We start from the raw sequence: 7,491 nt of genomic DNA, 5'->3' as shown, positions 1-7,491 counted from the left end.
ACCCCTCAGAAAGGGTGTCCTCTGAACACCTCTTTTGGTGTATCCAGCGGTACCCTAACTGACTCCTTTCTGGTGTATGTCTACACCCCAGGCAAGACAATACCATTCAGTAAAGGTGTTCACAGCTCAACAGCAGCACAACAGGCAAAATAACCTACGTATTATTTATTTAGATGACCGTACACTGCATACACTGCAATAAGAATTGAATAGTCACCGCACAATTAATACAAAGAACGTAAAAGTGTCCACCAACAGAGCGACGAAGCAGGCGACGAAGAGAAGATGAAGGTATTGCATTGAGGCCAAGGGAGGTCCTGCCTGTATAATGAAGAAAATGAATCTTAACTGCGAAATACTTTAAACAAAATAAGCGCGTACCACACATTACAAGATAGCAACGCCGATGAATGACGCTAGAGAAGAGCTAAGACTACACAAAGGCCTCGTTAACACGCAAGCAGGTCAAGATAGAAAGTAAGGCAATTGGCAAAGAGTCAGCGAAGTGCCGCCGGTAACGGGGCTCGGACCTATATGCCTCTCTGATTTCCGGTCAGGTGTACTACTAATTACACCATGCCGACATAGCACCCCTACCAACTTGCCAGGGCCTTGTTCATGAGACACGCACAGCCATTCATTCAGCACATGTGGCTGGAAATCGGTGAGGTGTGGGTTAGAATCCCACTACTGGCACCTCACTGACTCTTGTCAACTGCTTTACTTTCTACCACAAACTGCACCAACCTTGCTTGTCATGTACCTCTTGACTTCGTCTAACCGCCAACTGTGGCCGTTACAACGTGACGCGCACTGTTCTCTGATCTATTGCACCGTATATTACCGTGCATTGCACTTGAAGTTCAAACAAACTCTGAAAATACCCTCTTCAAAGGCACCTCAACCAACAATACAAGACAAAATACACCGACAACACTTACCAAACAGCACGCTACAGCGATCTGCTCGGACAAGTTACTCCACCCGATGGGCACGGCGCAGCTGCGACTTGCATCCGTTCGAGACCTGGAATCATAACCCTTGCAGCGTCATACTCAACTCAAATGGTCAAATGACCTGTAGTTCAACAACACGAAAGCTACCACAACCAACTCCAACCGCCACAGCTGGAGAACACAGAGTAAACAGCACACTGTCGCAAGACCTGTCGTAGCCAAGCATTATAAGCTTGATGGCCACGGCACCTTTCTCACACCAATTCTCGAGATTACACCCTGCAGAACGGGACATACACATATTACACCAATTTCACATCCAAAACACGGTGTATTCTTTTCCTTGGGGGTGTAACAAGGGAGTAGAGCAACTGATACACCCTAAGTACACCCCAATTACATCTAAACAGGAGTTTTATTTTTTAGAGTGGTGGTAGTAAGGCGGGGTAAGATGAGACAAAAATTTGCCAATAAATATGAAATATTTATTTTTCGTGTAAAAAAAAAAAACTATCCATAGGCACATTATCAGGGGTCTAGAGCTGCTGAGCTGTACATGCAGAACGGACGTAGCCGGTCTGAAATAAGCACAGAGCAAGAAATTCAAAAATGCAGATTGTCTCCTTGCCCCAACCCTCAGGGCAAGATGAGACATGCCGTGGTAATGAACTATACAAATTAATTTTCGCAACTCAAGCATACAAAGCAAAGCCCGTTCTTTTTTTGATTGCGTGTTAGCGCCGCGAGGCAACTGTGGCTATGAGCGGCGTACAGACGAGGACAGGTGGAGAGAGCACAGCAGGAAGGAGTGGGGGACAGGGGGATTAGTATGCGTGCTGGGCCGACTTCAGGGGGAACTGTGCCGACATTCGTGTGGAAAGTCTTCGGAAAACCCAGGGAAAACCTGAGACAGCACAGCCGGCGGTAGGATTCGAACCCACCACCTCCCAGTCTTCAGCACGACCTCGGCTACCACCAACGAGCGGACGCCTTAGCCCACTCGGCCATTCCGCTGGTGGCAAAGCCCGTGGGCCCCTACACAACCCCCTTGAGCTAACCGCCCAAATGATGTGCACTTTGCAAACAAGGCACCGCCAGTCTGGTTCGTCGCTGGTCGCTCGCGTTTGAATGCGCTTCTGCTTTACTGGAAATATCCCAGGAAACAGAACAATTTGCTTGAAGTCCTAGTCAATAATAATTTTAAGAAATAGCTGAGGAATAAGCATAAAGTCACCTAATAGTTGGCTTATCAGTATCTAAATTACATTAAATTGTCACGTTTTGCCCCGTGCATATCATCGGATGTATTAATTTAACACCGGGTACCCAAGAGTGCCCATATTTTGCATATATCTAGATGAGTGAATAAAAAAATAAGATGTGGACTTACATTGACGGAATAAGCCTGTGAAAGGCTGCTGCACAGATGACCAGGAAAGGGACTACAGAAAATTGCGCCTTTTTGGCGGGTTTTCCAGTCATCCATTTCCAGGCATCACCAACCGATTTTTTTCTCTCTCTCTTTAACGCATGCACCAGTCCGGACAATTCTCACGTGCAAGAAAGCGAACATGCAGAGCCACCTACGAGTAAAGTTTCAAGCGCATGGAGCAATGCGTCTCTGAGAAGGTGGCGTCGAGCAAAAAAAATGTCGCACCTTGCCCCGTGTCTCATCTTGTCCCTACCTTACCCTAAATGTAATAATCCAGAAAAGTCTTGGAAAACAGTAAGGAACTTAGCCTGTGGTAGTGAGTTCCGCCATTTGCCTAGAGAGTTGTGTATTGGTTCCTGTACCTACAGCGCTATGGAGTCAGATGATAAGATCAATGACCATGTAATAACTGTTGGTGCTTTCAGCAACAACTTTATAACAGGATGATGGCTGGGGAGTTTCATCGCCAGGGGCGATATTCTACCCTATCGCTGGATGGTGGTGATGCGGGGGAATGAAATAATGAGCCCCTTCACAATGAGGATCGAAGTCCGGTGGTGTCCAGAGCCGCGGAGAAATACATCAGCCAATATGTGGTTGTGCCCACTTAAGTCGCCCAAGGACCTACCAGACTCCTGTATTTTTCTTTTTGCAGGCACTGCCTTCGACATCGAAACTGTAGATAACTCTCCAGCTTGTGGCACTGATGGGTTTAAAGGACGTAAGAACTCCTATCTGAATGTATTTACTTACGGGTTTAATTGATGTAATATTATTCTTCTACGCTTCGTAATTCTATTTATAATCTATTGTTCAATTCTTCTCCTTCATAACTTGTGCAGCGTTAATACAAAAACGCACTCTCTTTCGTATTCGGGCGAGAACACGCCCACCGCCGTCCAGATACCTCTATCCATCGTTACGTCATCTGAAGCATTGTAGCACCCAATCAGACGCCAACGCGGAGGTACACATAACGTTCTGCTTTACCCTCTTCAAGATGAACTTCACTGCACGCTCCTACACTCTTAAAAATGAACTTCACCGCACAGCATGCTCCTAGCCAACCAACATCTCGAATGATATCGTTATCTGCCCTGATTTGTTGAAAACGAGGGGCGTACGCCTTTTCTGTGACAATTATGAACAGCATAAGTGTCACAAAAATGGCGAACGCCTCCCGTTTTCAACAAATCAGGGCAGATAACGGTATCATTCGAGATGATGGTTGGCCAGGAGCGTGCTATGCGGTGAAGTTCATTTTTAAGAGTGTAGCGTCCCGAATCATCCCGAATGACAACGTTTTCGTCTCTGATTTGTTGAAAACGGGAGGCGTAGCCCATTTTGTAGCCGCGCATAATAGATACATAATAGGCTTCGCCTCTCGTTATCAACAAATCATGGGCGAGAACGTTGTCATTCGGGAAGATGGTTGGCTAGGAGCATGCCATGTGCTGAAGATACGCACCTATCAAATTCACCTATACAAATGGAGTCACAGACAACACGTTGAAATTGCCGTTTGGAGACGACACAGTCGGCGGGCTCGCTTGGTACAGTTCATAGCTCCTTTAAGGTACTTCCTATTAAGGTATTAAAGTAGTCCCTATTAAGGTACATCCTATTAAACAGATTGCGCCTATCATATGCGGCAAATGGTCTTATATTTGTAACAAAATTTTAGAATCGGAACTATTTCCAGAAGCTTTAAAAATAGCAAAAGTAATTCTCATTAATAAAGGGGGAATAAAAATGGTATAAATAATTACCGTCCAGTTTCGTTATTTACTTTATTTTCCAAAGTAAATGAAAAAGTTACAAACCAAAGGCTCTCAAAATTTCTGCATAAGCATATAATAACGGTATATAATATAGATAATAGCAGAGGCGCAATTTGGCTTTCAAAGGGCAAAGATACAAAAATGGCTCGGATTAATATTAAAGACAACATCGTGCAAAAATTTGAGCAAAACTTATATACAATTAGAATTTTTTAGATCTGTCAAAGGCATTTGACTCCATACACCACGATATTTTATTAGAACTTGTCAATCATTTGTCAACTAGCCATTTTGGGCATCTCGCCGGGCTCGGGCAGCCATCTTAGCACACCTTCAAGCTGCCAGTTCTTTGAGGATTACCGAGCCTATCAAAGGTCGTCTTCTGAGAACCGACTCCGGATCGGCCTGGTTTTCCCGACCAGCGGCAACTTAAAGGGGCAATAAACAGGTTACGAGGCGCACGTTTTTTAAGTACATTGTGATACGTTGCCGACGGTGAACGTTTTCAAAAAAATGTTGTCGCAAAAAAGTAAATAATGGCTCCAAACCGGCTGAATGTTCACTGCACTCTTTCGTCGTCATGCCCCTCCCTGCGATACTCTGGCGACAATAGCGGCACGTCATTTTGACGTCGCGCATCTTCAGCCATTTAGAATGCGGGACGCTTATACATTAATTTTGTTGTAATATCGAGAAGTGAGGTCAACTCTACACATATTCCCCCTTCTCCAATCCAAGGTAACCAGTTCAAACTTTCACTCTTGCTGTACACTACACGTTCACTTTCGTCCTGCTTTTGGCTGTTGTCTACATTCCTGCCTGGGTGTTGGGGACCGACGACGCTACCAACTGGAGGGTTCGCAACAATGCCGACGATACCAGTATTTTTTTTTTTTTTTCATATATGATTATCTATCGTTTTTGGCTTCGACTGCGAACCGCTGTCTAGACGCTCTTTTTAGTTGGCTTGTTTCAAACTATTGTACTGCAAACATTCTAACAATTACATTTGTTATATTCAAACAAATTAACTCTTCATTAGACTCTTCATTTCCGTTCCGTATTAACGGGGTTCCCCCTGAACGAATAAATGAAATCAAATTTCTTGGTGTGCGGCTTCATGAAAACTCTGAGCGTACTGAATACTGAGAATACTGAATGAATACTGAGCGTAAATTTCGACAAAGCGGCTGACGCCGTATCCGTCAAGATCCTACGCATAAAATAGAAGTAAATGGCTTACTTCTAAAATAGCCGTCAAAAAACGATCAAATTCTTGACCTTTACTATCCGTCAAAGCGCTAAGTGGAAGCCATGGAGGAAAGAAACACAAGGAGCGGCTCGTCGCGCCAGATTAGCGTAGCCCCCTCTAGCGGTCGCTCGAGTCAAAATCGCCATTGCTTCCTGTCCACCACGTGATCCCCTCTAAAGTTTCGGTTTTACAAGGCTATATTTCTCGCGTTGCGCTCCGTGAGATTTTCCTTTTTGAAAGTAATTTATTGTGAAGATGTGAGCACCAACGTTGAAACGACGTATGGTAATGTGTTCCTGTCCCGGCTGCGGCTCTCGTTGAAGTGAAAGCAGCTCTGTCGCGGGAACACGTTTTGTTCGTAAGTACACGATCAGATGTTTTAGTCGCCTGTGTGTATTCGAGTCATCTTGAACTGTTCGTTTGGGACCCGACACTGTGCCGCGCAGATTCATCTCATATCCTCTGTTGTTGTACAAATCTCATTAATAGTGTTCTAAGTAAGGCATTCTTCACCTCTTAACCAACAAACGCCCATACGTTGGAAGTCACCGTTGCCACACGTAATGTTTCCAGTCCCGCGTACCCCTTTTGCGTTCCGCACACTGTGACTGCACTCTTAGCCCGGTTACTTCTAGTAAAGGTAAAAAAATTTCAATATTGTTACCTGTACACTAGATGGGTACAGCGTTACCTCTGCCGATGTTACCTCTCTAAAAGTAGCCAGATGCATCGTGTATTTAGAAGTAACACCTTTCCTGCGGCTCCGGGGCTGCACCCGCCCGTTCCTCGCGTCCGTGGATTCATGCAGCAAATTGCATGCAGGCACACACGAAACACGACACGGGTGACATACCGAAATACAATGACCATTGGCTTTCCTGGGCACGTATTTTATTGTGAATACCAGGAAAACACAACCCAGCATTGGCAACGTAAGATAACGAAGATATCGTTTCTCAATGTGGTGGCATATGTAAGACTATTGTTGGGTAATCCTGTAGTTTATTTCTTCCCAACGGTGTTACACATCAATACACAATACATTTTTGGTACACAAAGGAATGATTCCGAACAACGCCGCTCACACCGATGAACTGACGCACCCTTTCGTCTCAATACACTTGAGAATACCCTTTGGATTCTGAGTATACGGTTACAGTCTCTCGCCTGGCGCTGGCTGGCGCTTCTCACTTTCCTTCTGGCGTCTACATCTTCATTTTTGTTTTGTTTAATCCCCTACATTCGGCCATCCTCGAAACTTCTCTTGTCCTCAAGAGGTTGTACTAGTTCTCTCCAATTTTATACGTTGGTGTTTGTCTCTCGGCGTTTCCGAGGTGACCGCCTTGGAGGACTCCCTGGGGATTCTACGTCCTCTTCCTGATCACTTTCGTTTGATTCGTCCTCTTCTATAGAAGGGTCTTCGCGGTGTCCCCACAGTTTCATCTGCGAGACATGTGCCGTAGTAGCGAACCTATGCTGTCGTCCGCCTTCTCTCAATTCCATCACTCGATACGTGTCTCCTGGAATACACTGAGTAACGACGAGTGGTCCTCGATACTTCTGTTGCGTTTTCGTAGGTTGTCCTGTCTTCTCAGGAGCACGCTGTAGGACAACAATATCTCCTACTTGATATTCAGTGGCTCTGTAGTGACGCTTGTCGTAGTGTGCTTTCATGTGCTCTTGTTCTTCCAAGATTTTCTCCCTGGCCTGCCTTTGCAGTTCCCTTGGGTCGCTCCACGTCGCGTCATTCCTCTCATCCGCTAACTGATGTAGTCTACCGTCATAAAAATTGGGCGAGTAGCCATGCAATGTTTCAAACGGTGTCTTGCCTGTAGTTTTGCATACTGCGTTGTTTAAATCTCTCTCTATGCTAGGGATTTCAGCGTCCCAGTCCTTGTGGTCTCTCCTCTTGATGGCAGTTGAAATGATGGGCACAAGTACGCGGTTCACGCGTTCCACTTGTCCATTTGCCTGAGGATGTCTGGAGGAGTTGAGAATGTGCTGCACTCCCCTTGACTGGCAAAATTCTTCAAACTCGTGAGAAGCGAAGCAGGTTCCCCGGTCACTGAT

Source organism: Ornithodoros turicata, chromosome 9 (assembly GCF_037126465.1).
Source record: "Ornithodoros turicata isolate Travis chromosome 9, ASM3712646v1, whole genome shotgun sequence".
Lineage (NCBI taxonomy): Eukaryota > Metazoa > Arthropoda > Arachnida > Ixodida > Argasidae > Ornithodoros > Ornithodoros turicata.
This window is presented reverse-complemented; position numbering follows the sequence as displayed.